Raw genomic sequence first — 16,889 nt, forward strand, 5'->3', positions numbered from 1 at the left:
TCTAGCTTGTTCCAAGGATGCCACTGCTGCTAATATTGGACAGATAATATAACATAACAGTATGCAGGAATTAATACTCTATAGCAGAGATCAGCAACTATGGCCCAGGGGTCAATCCGGTCTGACATCTATTTTTGTAAATAAAATGTAATTAGGTCCCACACACATCCTCATTCATTTCGGTATTGTCTATGGCTGTTTTTGCACTCTTATCAGCAGTGTCAAGTAGTTACAACAGAGACCCAATGGTCTGTAAAATTCAAAATATTACTATGTGCCCTTTTACATTAAAAGTTTGCCAATCCCTCCTCCACGGGATGAATTTCTGACTAACAGTTGATGAAAACGGAAATATCAGCTTTCATCAGGTCTCTTCAAGCAGCTTTGTTTTCTGGTGGAGCTATCATCAGTTCAGTGATGTGCCACTTAGTATTTGATTTTCTTCCTTCACTGACTTATTTCCCTTTCCACTTCACTTTTGGTTACAAAAATTTTATTTTCTCCTTAGGAAAACATCAGTATATAAGGTTTATCTCAGTATTTGCAGTCTAGGAACTACCTTAATCACAACATATGATTTCAGTATTTCTCCAACACTCCTGATCCCCATTTTGCTTTATTTTTCTTTTTAACAAACAGCACCTAATACACTATACTGTACATTTTGCTTTTTAAGTCCTTTTTACTGTCTGTATCCTGTCACTACGATGTAGTTTCCATGAAGGCATCCACATTTGTTGTCACTGGATTTTTTCACTACTCTACCTAAAATCCTAGAACAGTTTCTGGCACATAGTATGCCCTGGATTCATCACTTTTGAATGAGTGAATTTATTAACATTGCACCTTACACCCTCACTTCTTAAAACTGTGAAGCTTTTTTTTTCCCCCAGTGCCTCAGTCACTTTCTTGACAATATTTCACAAAATAGAATTAATGCTTGCAGAGTTTTATGTAACTTTTAATAAATTCCCTAGAGATTGGATTCTTTAAAGCTGAAATTCTGCCCTCTGATTACATGCTTTTCTCATTTAAACCACCAGTCCCGGTACCCTAAATGTGATGTTCCTTCTGCCTGACCCGCCTGACCCTCACTGCCTGCTGTTGCATATCGTCATGCTTCTGCTTCTATTTATTCCATTGCCCTGCGTGTGCAAACCAGCACGTGCTCCATGCTTGTCTCTCCATGTGGCTGGGCTTAGTGTTAAGAAAACCCTTGCACCCCTGTTCCCTTTTCTAAGAGTTTTGCTATTATTAATTAGCAAATAGGATTCCCTTTAATAATTACAAAACAACTGATGGGAGAATTTTAAGAAGATAGCAAAACAAACAAAGGAGATTAAATTGGTGGTTGATTAATTGGCAAAGGATGACACAAATAAACTTACCTGCTTTCTTATTTACGTGAATCAAGAAGAATGAATAAAATAACACTAAAACAATTTAAGAATACACATATCAGGAAAAAATGAATTAATAAAACATCCAGACATAGTTTTTAAAAGTCATATGATCTGATATTTGTAATATCACTTTAGGCAGGCCACAACAGTAAACAAAAATGTATTTGCAATGATGACAACAGCAAATGAGACACAGAAACATGGAGAAATCTCACTCCAATAATTCTTAGGAGTCATTAGTAAGACTACACAAAGCACCGGAATGGATATAAAAATCAATCACTACTAATGAATGGAACTTTCGAAAGGAAAGTAGACATAAAGACATTACAGTAGACATAACAGAAAGACATAGCAGAAATCCATTACATGATGGTACAATGAGCTGTTTTAAATGCTTAATCATGATAGTAAAATGCATATACCAGCTGAGGTACCCTTCCTCTGAGTGCCAAATTAAATCAGCTTGAATCATAGTGCATGTGAATGTGTGCCTGGGGATTTTTCAGTCATCCTGGAGATTGGGGTATGGAAGGTAGTAGGAAGGTAGTAAAGGGAGGATGGTGTTTGAAGCACTTCTAATTCTATATTTCTGCTTCTTTTAAATTAATGAGTGGATCTCCTCATCTCCTACACTGTGTACACATTCTGTCATTGATGATTCAAGATGAGACACAGAAACCTTCTCCTTGATTTCTCTTGGTAAAATCACTCATCCAAGGCATGTATGCAATGTGGCAATGTGTGTGTGTGTGTGTGTGTGTGTGTGTGTGTGTGTGTGTGTGTGTAGCAGAACTTTATTTAGTTTTAGGCTACCTGCAGACTTATCCGTTATCAGATTGCTTGATGTTCTTTTTTTTCTATAAATAATCTATTCACATATTTTCTTCCTCTACAGTTTTCTGGGGTTTCATCGCTCTTGAGATCTCCAAAACTCAGTGCTACGGTCTTCATTTCATATAGCAATTTAACTTCCACTCATACACTCTATGGTGGCTCACTTTTATGTATCATGGAACTCATCAATGTTTTGCACAAATAATGAATCATCAGCCACAGGACACAAACTAACTACCAGAGATTTTCAATGTTCACCTTTCCTTTTCCATTCTTCACCAATCTGCTTGATGAGAAGTGAATAAATATGGAGATTTATATCACCAAGCCCATTAATTACAGTATCCACTTAAATGACAGAACTAGCTATATTTAGCTTAACTCTGTTTCTCTCTTTATTTAATAGCAGTCCTGACATTTGACAGAGGTTCATACTTACTAGTAATGATGACTGGAGTAGTTAATGACCACCTCCTCTGAGTCAAACACTTCTAAGTACAATATATTCATAAGTAAAACTATTAATGGATATTTTACAGATGAGAAAACCATGACTTAAGGATGTTAACTTGCCTCCCTGCACTTAGATTTTTTTTTTTTTTTTTTTTTTTTTTTTGAGACGGAGTCTCGCTCTGTCGCCCAGGCTGGAGTGCAGCGGCCAGATCTCAGCTCACTGCAAGCTCCACCTCCGGGGTTCACGCCATTCTCTTGCCTCAGCCTCCCGAGTAGCTGGGACTACAGGCGCCCGCCAACTCGCCCGGCTAGTTTTTTGTATTCTTAGTAGAGACGGGGTTTCACCCGGTTAGCCAGGATGGTCTCGATCTGCTGACCTCGTGATCCGCCAGTCTTGGCCTCCCAAAGTGCTGGAATTACAGGCTTGAGCCACTGCGCCTGGCCCCTTCACTTATATTTTAATTTTTCTGCCTGTGATCCAAACCTATGGAACCTCATCCTCAAACACATATTCTTAACCATTACATTGTATTACATTCGCTGATTGAGAAGAAATGAGATGCTCACTTGTTTGAGATCATTAATAAATTATTTTCTCCAGGTGCTGTGGCTCACACCTGTAATCCCAGCACTTTGGGAGGCTGAGGCGGGTGGATCACGAGGTCAGGAGATAGAAACCATCCTGGCTAACACAGTGAAATCCCGCTTCTACTAAAATTCCAAAAAAGTAGCCAAGCATGGTGGCACACGCCTGTAGTCCTGGCTACTTGGGAGGCAGAGGCAGGAGCATTGCATGAATATGGGAGGTGGAGGTTGCAGTGAGGCGAGATCGCACCACTGCACTCCAGCCTGGGCGACAGAGCGAGACTCCATCTCAAAATAAATAAATAAATAAATAAATAAATAAATAAATAAATAATAGCAAAGTATTTCCAAACAAAACCCAAGGTGTTCCCAACTTCGTTACTTTAGCATGCTCACTATATAGTGAGTATTTCACTGCTATATCTCTAGAGTTGTGGATGTCTTTTTTTTTTTTCAATAATGAAGTTTAACTTTTTTCTCATTTGCTCACTCTGGGAAATGGATGGCAGTAAAATTTCACCTGATTTTTTTCTCTCTGAAAATATAACCATATATTTCTGTTCTCCCTGCTGTTCTCTCATAGCATTACTGTGCTGTCCAGTTCTTTAATTCAGTCTCTAAATTATAGGTATAGAAAGACCTGTGATTTAGAACACTGTTGTGAGAGAAGGAAAATGAAGAACTAGCACTGAGCTGAAAAAGATTTACCAGAATTTCAAACACACATAAATCAATATTTTATATGTGGACTTGTTTGAATTACAAGAGCACAAGATTTGTGATCTTCAACATAAATTATCCCTTCTCTTATGTTTATTTTTTTTCTTCATAACGATCATCTTGCTTACCTTTGTCCCTTAGTCTAAGAATATGTAAGATAATTTTTAAATTCTTTTTTTTTTTTTTGACAGAGTATCTCTCTGTTTTCCAGGCTGAAGTGCAGCGGCACATCTCTGCCTACTGCAGTGTCCACCTCCCAGGCTCGAGCGATTCTCCTGCCTCAGCCTCCTGAGTAACTGAGAAGACAGGCACACACCACCACGCCCTGTTTATTATTATTATTATCTTGTATTTTTAGTAGAGACAGGTTTCACTTTGTTGGCCAGGCTGGTCCCGAAATCCTGGCCTCAAGTGATCCATCCACGCTGGCCTCCCAAAGTGCAGGGATTACAGGTGTGAGTCACAGTGTCCGTCCAAAAAGTTCTTGCTAATAAAATTGCAAGCTTGCTAAACAGGCAAGTTTTGGCAAACCAGCATAATCATTTTTTTTTCTTGACTGCTGTTTTATATTGTACTTCTTTTGTAAGCATCATCACTTAAACTACTTCTGATATTGTAATTTATTAATATATAGAAGTCGATATTGATCTTGACATAGCATTTTTTTACTGTTATCTAGACTTACCTAATCAATTTTAATATGTTTCTATGCTGTTGAACTTTGAGTTTATACATGTATTTAAAAATAAGTAAAGTCATATTTTATTTATATTATAGTTTTATTGAATGCTTTCATTTTTCATGATAACATTTTACATATCTTGGTAGAATAAAAAGAATGTAAGCATTCCAGGCACAAGAACAAGGCCCCAGGTCAGATTTTTCATTTTCTTTCTGTGTTTCCTTGGGCAAGACACTTCATGATTAAGTCAATTTCCATTTCTAAAATGTATTTTATAATCCCCCCTCCAATATGTTTTGACAAATTGGGTAAAAGAAAGTGCTTTCTTCTGCAAGTAGCAAAATACCTGGCAAATGTTACATCATTATTTCTTTTTAGTCTTGTATGCTTACAATTTATAGAATGTAATATATAGTTTATGCTTATTGTATTTATATGTAAAAATACACAGACATGCAAGCTCTACCAAAGTTCTAGGTATAAGTCGCTCTGAGATATTAAGAAAAGATAAAGTATTACTTTTTATTAATATGTAATTTATTTATGTTTCAACAATATAATTATACTTATTTTAATATTTCATATTCTATAATCTTTCTGGCCTCTGATAAATCTTTTTTTATTATTTTAAATTTTTTAACTTTTATTTTAAATTCAGGGGTACAAGTGCAGATTTGTTACATACGTAAACTTGTGTCATGGGGATTTGTTGTACAGATTATTTCGTCACCCAAGTATTAAGCCTAGTACCCATTAGTTAAAAGCTCAACATCACTGATCATTAGAGAAGTGCGAATCAAACCACAATGAGATACCATCTCACAATAGTCAGATGGCTATTATTAAAAAGTCGAGGCTAGGCATGGTGGCTGAAGCCTGTAATCCCAGCACTTTGGGAGGCCAAGATGCGTGGATAAGCAGAGGTCAGGAGTCCAAGACCAGCCTGACCAACACGGCAAAACCTCATCTCTACTAAAAAATACAAAAATTAACTGGACATGGTGGTATGTGCCTGTAGTCCCAGCTGCTTGGGAGGCTGAGGCAGGAGAATGGCTTGAATCCAGGAGGCAGAGGTGGCAGTGAGCCAAGATCACACCACTGCACTCCAGCCTGGGCAACAGAGTGAGACTCCATCTTAAAACAACAACAACAACAACAAAGGAAAAAAATGACATATGCTGGAAAGGTTTTGGACAAAAAGTAACACTTATACACTATTGGTGGGGTGTAAATTAGTTCAGCCATTGTAGAGGACAGTGTGGCGATTTCTCAAAGACCTAAATACAGAAATACGATTTCACTCTGCAATCCCATTATCGGGTATATACCCAAATAAATATAAATCATTCTATTATAAAGATACATCCACACGTATGTTCATTACAGTACTATTCACAAAAGCAAAGACATGGAATTAACATAAATGGTCATCAATAGTAGACTGGATAAAGAAAATGTGGTACATATACACATGGAATACCATGCAGTCATAAAAAATCACCTGATGTCTTTTTCAGGGACATGGATGCATCATGAGGTCACTATCCTTAACAAACTAACGCAGGAATAGAAAACCAAATACATCATGTTCTAACTTATAAGTGAGAGATAAATCATGAGAACATGGGGACACATAAAGGGTAATTTTTATAAATCCCAAACTTCTATAATTCTACTCATTTCATGTTTTTCCTTTCTTAATACTTAATAATTGTTTCTCTGAATTTAATTAAGTTTTTGTTTCTGTTATACAGGCAGACAGCTTATGGTTTGCTACCATAGCTTCTTAATTTGAAACTTGTATCCGCCTGGTATATTTAGATTTGAAACAGGGTCATTTACTGAGAGGGAAGTAAAGTTGATATAATATGTATCTCCTGCACTCATTATAAGGAAGCCTTCAGGATTTTCAAGAAAAACAGCAGCACTGAAAAAAGTTTAAAAGGTGATATAATGTATTGACTTATGATTCAGGTGCTTAGGTACTTAAGCACCTCATAAATCTCACTTTGATTTTCAACATTTCTTCTGGTGTCTGGGCATCTAACTACATCTCTTTAGTTTTTACAAGGCTTCATTGCAATGATGCAGGACATCAGATCTTCCCATTCTAGGCAATTAATGACAGTTCTTTTTTAGTTCTGGTTTTGCTGGTAACATGAAACAAAAATTCAAGAAACATTCATTATTTGGTTTTAATGTCATCTAAAATGCTTGTAATAAAGAGAGACATATATGAAATATGATTCAGATATTATCAAAGCACTATACAGGAAAAGAATGAAAATGAATAGGAAAAGAGATAATTGACAAGCTACATTTCTATTTCATGATTATCTTCCCTTCTTTGAGGAGAACAAAGTCATCAGACAAAAGATTTTCATTAGCATTTTTGGACTCAAAATGAGTTTTAATTGTGTTTTCTATTTTAGTAACAAGCCCATTCTTCACAAGATACAAAAACTTTATGAAAGCCACGGCCTCTGTTTACATTATGAAGTGATGAGAGATTTGGAACACTGAAACTCAACACACCTTCCTTAATACACTCTAAAGCCTGTGTAGAAGTGAAAGAAAAACAGTTTTTTTTTTTTTTTTTGTTATTGCTCTATTTTATTCTTTTTAAAAAAATTATTATACTTTAAGTTCTGGGATACATGTGCAGAATGTGCAGGTTTGTTACATAGGTATACATGTGCCATGGTGGTTTGCTGCACCCATCAACCCATCATCAACATTAGGTATTTCTCCTAATGCTATCCCTCCCCTTGTCCCCCACTGGGCCCCAACAGGCCCCAGTGTGTGATGTTCCCCTGCCTATGTTCATGTGTTCTCATTGTTCAGCTCCCACTTTTGAGTGAGAACATGCAGTGTTTGGTTTTCTGTTCCTGTGTGAGTTTGCTGAGAATGATGGTTTCCAGCTTCATCCACGTCCCTGCAAAGGACTTGAACTCATTCTTTTTTATGGCTGCCTAGTATTCCATGGTGTGTATATGCCACATTTTCTTTATCCAGTTGATCATTAATAGGCATTTGGGTTGGGTCCACATTTTTGCTATTGTGGACGGTGCTGCAATAAACATACATGTGCATGTGTCCTTATAGTAGAACTATTTATAATCCTTCGGGTATATACCCAGTAATGAGATTGCAGGGTCAAATGATATTTCTAGTTCTAGATCCTTGAGGAATTGCCACACTGTCTTCCACAATGGTTGAACTAATTTACAGTCCCACCAACAGTGTAAAAGCGTTCCTATTTCTCCACATCCTCTCCAGCATCTGTTGTTTCCTGACTTTTTAAGGATCGCCATTCTAACTGGTATCTCATTGTGGTTTTGATTTGCATTTCTGTAATGACCAGTGATGATGAGCTTTTTTTCATAGCTTGTTGACCACATAAATGTCTTCTTTTGAAAAGCATGTGTTCATATCCTTTGCCCACTTTTTGATGGGGTTATTTGTTTTTATCTTGTAAATTTGTTCAAGTTCCTTGTAGATTCTGGATATTAGCCCTTTGTCAGATGGATAGATTGCAAAAATTTTCTGCGATTCTGTAGGTTGCCTGTTTACTCTGATGATAGTTTCTTTCGCTGTGCAGAAACTCTTTAGTTTAATTAGATCACATTTGTCAATTTTGGCTTTTGTTGCCATTGCTCTTGGTGTTTTAGTCGTGAAGTCTTTGCCCATGCCTATGTCCCGAATGATATTGCCTAAGTTTTCTTCTAGGGTTTTTATGGTTTTAGGTCTTACGTTTAAATCTTTAATCCACCTTGAGTTGATTTTTGTATAAAGTGTAAGGAAGGGGTCCAGTTTCACTTTTCTGCATATGGCAAGCCAGTTTTTACAACACCATTTATTAAATAGGGAATCCTTTCCCCATTGCTCATTTTTATCATGTTTGTCAAAGATCAGATGGTTGTAGATGTGTGGGATATTATTTCTGAGGCCTCTGTTCTATTCCATTGGTCTATATATCTGTTTTGATACCAGTAATGTGCTGTTGTGATCACTGTAGCCTTGTAGTATAATTTGAAGTCAGGTAGTATGATGCCTCCATCTTTGTTCTTTTTGCTTAGGATTGTCTTGGCTATACAGGCTCCTTTTGGTTCCATATGAAATTTAAAGTAATTTTTTCTAATTGTCTGAAGAAAGTCAATGGTAGCTTGATGGGAATAGCATTGAATCTATAAATTACTTCGGGCAGTATGACCATTTTCACAATATTGATTCTTCCTATTCGAGAGCATGGAATGTTTTTCCATTTATTTGTGTCCTCTCTTATTTCTTTGAGGAGTGGTTTGTAGTTCTCCTTGAAGAGGTCCTTCACATCCCTTGTAAGTTGTATTCCTAGGTATTTCATTCTCTTTGTAGCAATTGTGAATGCTAGTTTGCTCGTGATTTGGCTGTTTGTCTGTTATTGATGTATAGGAATGTTTGTGATTTTTGCACATTGATTTTGTATCCTGAGATTTTGCTGAAGTTGCCTATCAGCTTATGGGGTTTTTGGGCAGAGACAGTGAGGTTTTCTAAATACACAGTAATGTCATGTGGAAACAGAGATAATTTGACTTCCTCTCTTCCTATTTGAATATGCTTTATTTCTTTCTCTTGCCTGATTGCCTTGTTTTGAAATCAATGTGTTAGGAAAATATCTTGGAGTCAAGATAGAAAAGTCAAGCTCTTGCAGTATTAAAAACATGTAAAGCCAAAGGTGAATTGTTAAGCCAACCAAATGCCATGCCTTAACCAATCAGACCTAAACAAGGACTAGAGCATTATGTGAAACTCAGGAGGTGCACTATAAATGAGTAATTAGTGACTGTCAAATGCCAACCATTGACACACACTGGCATTCAATGTCAGGCTAAAGCAGGCATTTTGTTAACATGCTTAATATAAAGATTTGCAAGTTTGGGATTAGGGACCTTTGAAAAGAGTGCATATTCCCATAGGGAAAGATAATTATTGATTATTTTAAATTATCTTCAACTATTTTGAAATCAGTTTAGATTTACAGAATATTGAAAAATAGTACAGAGAGTTTCCTTATACTCTTTACCCAATATCCAACAATTTTTACAGCTTATGTAACAATGGTACAACATAAAGATCAGTAAAATTACATTGGTACAATGTGGATGTACAGTTCTATGGAAAGATAAGTGCCATTTTATCACATACGTTGATTTCTGTAACTACCACTGCACTCAAGATACAGAACAATTTCACCACCAGAAAGATCTATTGGTGTCATCATTTTTTGAATTTAAATAAAACGTAAAATGTTACTTCCCATTAATTCCCTTTACCCTCTCCTGTTTATAATTGTCTTTAATATTTTTCTACATACGTGAAGACCCGTATTAGCTAAGAATATATTTTTATTTCAACCCTCAAACATAATTTAGAAAACAGAAGAGATGGAAAAAAGTATTGTGTTTACTATATTTTTTGTTCTTCCTGTTGTTTTTCTTCTCCTTGATGTTCCAAAACTCCTTATTTTATTGTCTTTCTCCTGGAAAAGCCTCCTACAGCTATTTTTTTAGGGATGTTTGCTGATGACAAATTATCTTAGATTTTTTTTTTTTATCAGAATGTCTTTATTTGCTCTTCACTGCGCATAAATACTTTTTCCGATATATAATTTACAGATCTTTCAGTATTTGAAGAATGTTGTGAAGTATCATTTTGACTCCTGTGGTTTATGGTAAAGAATCCACTTTAATTCAAATAATTAAAAGCAGAGTATTGCTTCTCCCTAGCTAATTAAGACTTTCTCTTTACCTTCAGTTTTCCTACATTTTGTTAAAATATATCCTGACATGGATTCCTTTGGGTTTCACCTGTTGTTAAACCTGTCACCGTTTTGAATCTTTAGATTAATGTAACTTGCCAAATTTAAAAGATTTTAGTCATAATTCTTTGAATTCTTTTTTTTTTTTTTTTTTTTTGAGACGGAGTCTCGCTCTGTCGCCCAGGCTGGAGTGCAGTGGCCGGATCTCAGCTCACTGCAAGCTCCACCTCCCGGGCACCATCTTTTGTCTCTCCTTCTGGAATTCTGGTAAAAAGATTATTTTGTTGTTGTTTCACAGATTCCTGAGGGTGTGTTGTCTCTATCATTTTTTTCTATTCTATTTTCTTTCTATTGTTTATTTCTGTTGAATTATTTCTGTTGTTCCATCTTTAAGCTTCCTGTCTCTTTTCTTTTTCCTCTCCACTCCTTTGGTTAGTCCATCCATTGAGCTTTTAATTTTTTATAGTAGTTTTGCTAGAGTTTATTATACACACTTTTAATTAATACAATTCACTTTCACATAACACTATGTCATTTCACATGTAGTGCAGATACCTTATACAGAGTATTTCCAATTTCTCCTTTCTGTACCTTATGACATTGCTGTCACTCATCTTATGAGTTCTATTTTATATGCATTCATTTATTGCTCCTATTTTTGTTTTGCAGTTATATTTTAGATCAAATAAGAGTAAGAGAAATGAAAGTTTACACTAATGTCACTTTTTTCTTTTCAGATATTCCCCCTTTTTAAATGTAAATCTGATTTTTTTTAATTCATATTGCTTCAATTTTCCCTGAATTACTTAATTCAAATTTCTTGCAAAGAAAAGCTGTTGGTGATCAATTCTCTTAATGACTGAATAAATTTTGTGTAAGCTGCGCTTTAAAATAATATTTCACTGGATAGAAAATTCTACTCTGCAGATTTTGCTCTTTAAACACTTTAAATATTTCACTTTACTCTCTTCTTATCCACATGGTTGCTGACAAAATGTCTCGGTACTTCTTATCCCTTATCCTTTTTCTCCTATAGTTTTCTCGCCTGTGGCTTTTTTTAAAGATTTTTCTCATTTTTAAATTTTTAATGATTATGGGTACATACTAGTATACCAGTTATATATATTTGCAGGGGACATGTGATATTTTGATGCAAGCATATAATGTGAAATATTGAAATCAGGGTAACTACAGTTGAATGTGATTTTTCCCAAGTGGTGGCATTGGGCTTTGGTTGTTTTCTTGTGTGGACTTATTCTGCACATTTTATTTGAGCATCCTACATCTGTGATTTTGTGTCTGTCATTAAATTTGAAAAGATCTAGAAAATTATTATTCCAAGTATTTCTCCCACTCCTCTCTTACTTCTCTTTCTGCTATTTCGATTCTTACATGTTACAACAACTTTTGAAATTGTCCCACAGTTCTTGGATGTTCTGGTATCCTGCTACCACCCCTACCATTTTTTTCTCTTTGTATGTTTCAGTTTAGGCACTTTCTACTGATGTGTATGCAAGCTCACTGATAATTTCTTTGTGTCCAGTCTACGGATAATACCATTAAAAAATTTCTGTTGGATTGTGTTTGATTTCTAATATTTCATTTTAATGGAATCTTAATGTTTCCATTTCTCTGTTCACAATATTTGTCTATTATTCACTGTCTTCTAATTGTTTTCCATGGCATTCCTTAATATATTCATCACAGTCATTTTAAATTCCGTATCTTGTAATACCTGCATCATGTGTGAGTCTGATTCTGTTGATTCCCTTGCCCCTTTAGATGGTTTTTCCTTGTGTTTTGGTGTACCTTTTAGATCTTTGTTGAAAGTCGTGTATTTTATTGCATAATAACCACTGAATCAAGTAGGCCTATAGTGTTAGAGTTATTAGGATTTTCCCCAGCAGTTGAACTGTATTTAGTATCTGCTGTAGCTCCCAGTGTCAGTGACTTCAAATTCCTTCAGTGTCCTTGTTGTTGTCACCCCTCTTAATTTTGTCTTACCTAAATGCTGCTTTTACAGATTTAGTCTTTGTCTTTAATCTCTTTCAGCTATAATCCTCTGTTATTATATTGGAGCCCTGTTTGTGTGGTGACAAGTGCTGAGGACATAGACTGTTCAATAATCCTCCACTTACATCTCATTGTTTCAGTGGGACTGTGTTTAGAAGCTGTGAATTTACAAGCCTTTTCCCACTGGGATAGCTTTTTCCCTCTGGTACCTCACTCTATTCCCTTTCTGCAATTTTCCAAATCTATTTATTTGAAGCCTGACCTTCACTAAACTATTTTTTCATCCTTAGGTGAGACAGAAAAGCTAGAAGGCACTGGACTCAGAGCAATTACTTCTCCCAATAAGAAAGTCTCCGGCAAATGCATTGGCCTCTGTAGAGAAACCACTTATTATGGGGAAATCTCTGGGTGTATTTTACAGTGATTACTCCTCTCATGACTCTGATCGAGAAAATGAAGAAATTAAAGAAGAGGGCTGAATCTGTTCATACTGGATGGAAGAAGAAAAGTTGACTTATCTGCTGAGAAGCTTATGAGCGGCTACAAGGTAAGAAATGGTGAGATTATTTGCTGAGAATGGAAGGATTGTTGTCAGAGGCAGTGGATATAGAATAAGAGACAGCAAGGAGGTATTAGAACCTCATGGAGTGGAGTGGGAGAGGTAGGTGGATGATACAGACACAGAGGACTGCCCCAGACGGCACTGAGAATTGATGATGCATTAATAGTAGTACAAATGTCTAAGTTTATTTTGCTGTAATCAATTAAGAAATGTATACAGCACTGTACACACACACACAAAAGACCTCAAACACTTTAGAGTGTGTGAATATAAAGAGAGAGAGGGAACTGAAAGAAAGAATGTATATAACTCATATATCCTTTCGTTGGATGAACACTTATTTAGTGAAACTTTGTTCCAAGCACAGTATGAGGAACTGAATGTATACTTTTGGACAGGAGGGATCTGACCACTCCTCTTTTAGTTTTCAGTCTAGAAAGGAAGACAATTAGTATCTTTGGTATTGAAATTACAGTTCTTATATTTTTATATCTTCTCTATTGTCTCAAAAATGTATGCATTTTAATTAGAAAAATAACATGCAAAATGTATGACACCTAAAGTGTTATCTTTCTGATATCAATTGCTCAAACCACTGAATTCTTCAGATCTAATTAAGATGTATTATATCTTGAAAGGCAAATTCCAAGGATATTTTCTACAATTCCAATGACAGGCATGTTAAATATCTAACCAGATGTATTTATAATAGTATTAGCTCTTTTATTCATTATAACAAATAATGTAGTGTAAGTGTCTCGTATTAAATATACCTCCAATAATTGAACCTTAAAACTTTTTGTATGGCTTCTTTTGAATATTGGAGTAGACCAAAAATAGTATTAATAAGAGCTACACATAAAAATAAATAATTGAAAAGAAGCAAGTTAAAAAAAGGAACCTAAATTCTAAAGAAAAAAAATTGATGAAAACTATGTATAATAAAAAAGTAAGAGAATTTTAGACCAATATCCCTGATGAACATCGATGCAAAAATCCTCAATAAAATACTGGCACACCGGATTCAGCAACACATCAAAAAGCTTATCCACCATGATCAAGTGGGCTTCATCCCTGGGATGCAAGGCTGGTTCAACATTTGCAAATCAATAAACATAATCCAGCATATAAACAGAACCAAAGACAAGAACCACATGATTATCTCAATAGATGCAGAAAAGGCTTTTGACAAAATTCAACAGCCCTTCATGCTAAAAACGCTCAATAAATTCGGTATTGATGGAACATACCTCAAAATAATAAGAGCTATTTATGACAAACCCACAGCCAATATCATACTGAATGGGCAAAAACTGGAAAAATTCCCTTTGAAAACTGGCACAAGACAGGGATGCCCTCTCTCACCACTCCTATTCAACATAGTGTTGGAAGTTCTGGCTAGGGCAATTAGGCAAGAGAAAGAAATCAAGGGTATTCAGTTAGGAAAAGAAGAAGTCAAACTGTCCCTGTTTGCAGATGACATGATTGTATATTTAGAAAACCCCATTGTCTCAGCCCAAAATCTCCTTAAGCTGATAAGCAACTTCAGCAAAGTCTCAGGATACAAAATTAATGTGCAAAAATCACAAGCATTCTTATACACCAGTAACAGACAAACAGAGAGCCAAATCAGGAATGAACTTCCATTCACAATTGCTTCAAAGAGAATAAAATACCTAGGAATCCAACTTACAAGGGATGTAAAGGACCTCTTCAAGGAGAACTACAAACCACTGCTCAGTGAAATCAAAGAGGACACAAACAAATGGAAGAACATACCATGCTCATGGATAGGAAGAATCAATATCGTGAAAATGGCCATACTGCCCAAGGTAATTTATAGATTCAATGCCATCCCCATCAAGCTACCAATGAGTTTCTTCACAGAATTGGAAAAAACTGCTTTAAAGTTCATATGGAACCAAAAAAGAGCCCGCATCTCCAAGACAATCCTAAGTCAAAAGAACAAAGCTGGAGGCATCACGCTACCTGACTTCAAACTATACTACAAGGCTACAGTAACCAAAACAGCATGGTACTGGTACCAAAACAGAGATATAGACCAATGGAACAGAACAGAGTCCTCAGAAATAATACCACACATCTACAGCCATCTGATCTTTGACAAACCTGAGAGAAACAAGAAATGGGGAAAGGATTCCCTATTTAATAAATGGTGCTGGGAAAATTGGCTAGCCATAAGTAGAAAGCTGAAACTGGATCCTTTCCTTACTCCTTATACGAAAATTAATTCAAGATGGATTAGAGACTTAAATGTTAGACCTAATACCATAAAAATCCTAGAGGAAAACCTAGGTAGTACCATTCAGGACATAGGCATGGGCAAAGACTTCATGTCTAAAACACCAAAAGCAACGGCAACAAAAGCCAAAATTGACAAATGGGATCTCATTAAACTAAAAAGCTTCTGCACAGCAAAAGAAACTACCATCAGAGTGAACAGGCAACCTACAGAATGGGAGAAAATTTTTGCAATCTACTCATCTGACAAAGGGCTAATATCCAGAACCTACAAAGAACTCAAACAAATTTACAAGAAAAAAACAAACAACTCCATCAAAAAGTGGGCAAAGGATATGAACAGACATTTCTCAAAAGAAGACATTCATACAGCCAACAGACACATGAAAAAATGCTCATCATCACTGGCCATCAGAGAAATGCAAATCAAAACCACAATGAGATACCATCTCACACCAGTTAGAATGGCAATCATTAAAAAGTCAGGAAACAACAGGTGCTGGAGAGGATGTGGAGAAATAGGAACACTTTTACACTGTTGGTGGGATTGTAAACTAGTTCAACCATTATGGAAAACAGTATGGCGATTCCTCAAGGATCTAGAACTAGATGTACCATATGACCCAGCCATCCCATTACTGGGTATATACCCAAAGGATTAGAAATCATGCTGCTATAAAGACACATGCACACGTATGTTTATTGCAGCACTATTCACAATAGCAAAGACTTGGAATCAACCCAAATGTCCATCAGTGACAGATTGGATTAAGAAAATGTGGCACATATACACCATGGAATACTATGCAGCCATCAAAAAGGATGAGTTTGCGTCCTTTGTAGGGACATGGATGAAGCTGGAAACCATCATTCTTAGCAAACTATCACAAGAACAGAAAACCAAACACCGCATGTTCTCACTCATAGGTGGGAACTGAACAATAAGATCACTTGGACTCAGGAAGGGGAACATCACACACAGGGGCCTATCATGGGGAGGGGGGAGGGGGGAGGGATTGCATTGGGAGTTATACCTGATGTAAATGATGAGTTGATGGGTGCAGCACACCAACATGGCACAAGTATACATATGTAACAAACCTGCACGTTATGCACATGTACCCTACAACTTAAAGTATAATAATAATAAATAAATTAAAAAAAAAAAAGTAAAATTAAAAAATACATGATAAAATATTAAAACATTATTAAGATAAACTATTACATTTAAAATCTGAGATCACAATATAACAGGTTTTACATGGTAAATTGTATGAGATAGAAAATTGAAATGGAAGTACAATTTTTCAAATTTAGATATTTCTTTGAAACCTCAAAATAGCCAAATGCCCTCACATTCTCTGTTAGTCTGATATGTATTTTATTGAAATCTTAGGAAACATGAAATGTATACAATGTAAATTTTTGAAATGTTATTTTAACTATAGCATATTTTAAAATGGATTTCACTGACTAATATTAAAACCATTTTTCAAGTTTATGTGTGTTTAAAAATTGCAGTTTGAATTTTTAATAAAGCAGTTTTCAAAATTGAACAGAAAGTAACTGACTCAA

General features: G+C 35.7%; 1 long non-coding RNA gene across 12 annotated transcripts in view; it reads left to right on the forward strand.

Annotated features, from left to right (window-relative positions):
- The first annotated feature begins 12,547 nt into the window (after positions 1 to 12,547).
- LOC123574516 (uncharacterized) overlaps positions 12,548 to 16,889 on the forward strand; it is a 39,897-nt gene continuing 35,555 nt past the window's right edge. For all 12 annotated transcript variants that reach the window (XR_010588450.1, XR_010588452.1, XR_010588451.1 and 9 more), the window contains exons 1-2: positions 12,548 to 12,695; positions 12,781 to 13,037. This is a non-coding gene — a long non-coding RNA (uncharacterized lncRNA). The remainder of the gene's footprint in view (positions 12,696 to 12,780; positions 13,038 to 16,889) is intronic.

This window comes from Macaca fascicularis, chromosome 7, assembly GCF_037993035.2.
Source record: "Macaca fascicularis isolate 582-1 chromosome 7, T2T-MFA8v1.1".
NCBI classification, from domain to species: Eukaryota; Metazoa; Chordata; class Mammalia; order Primates; family Cercopithecidae; genus Macaca; species Macaca fascicularis.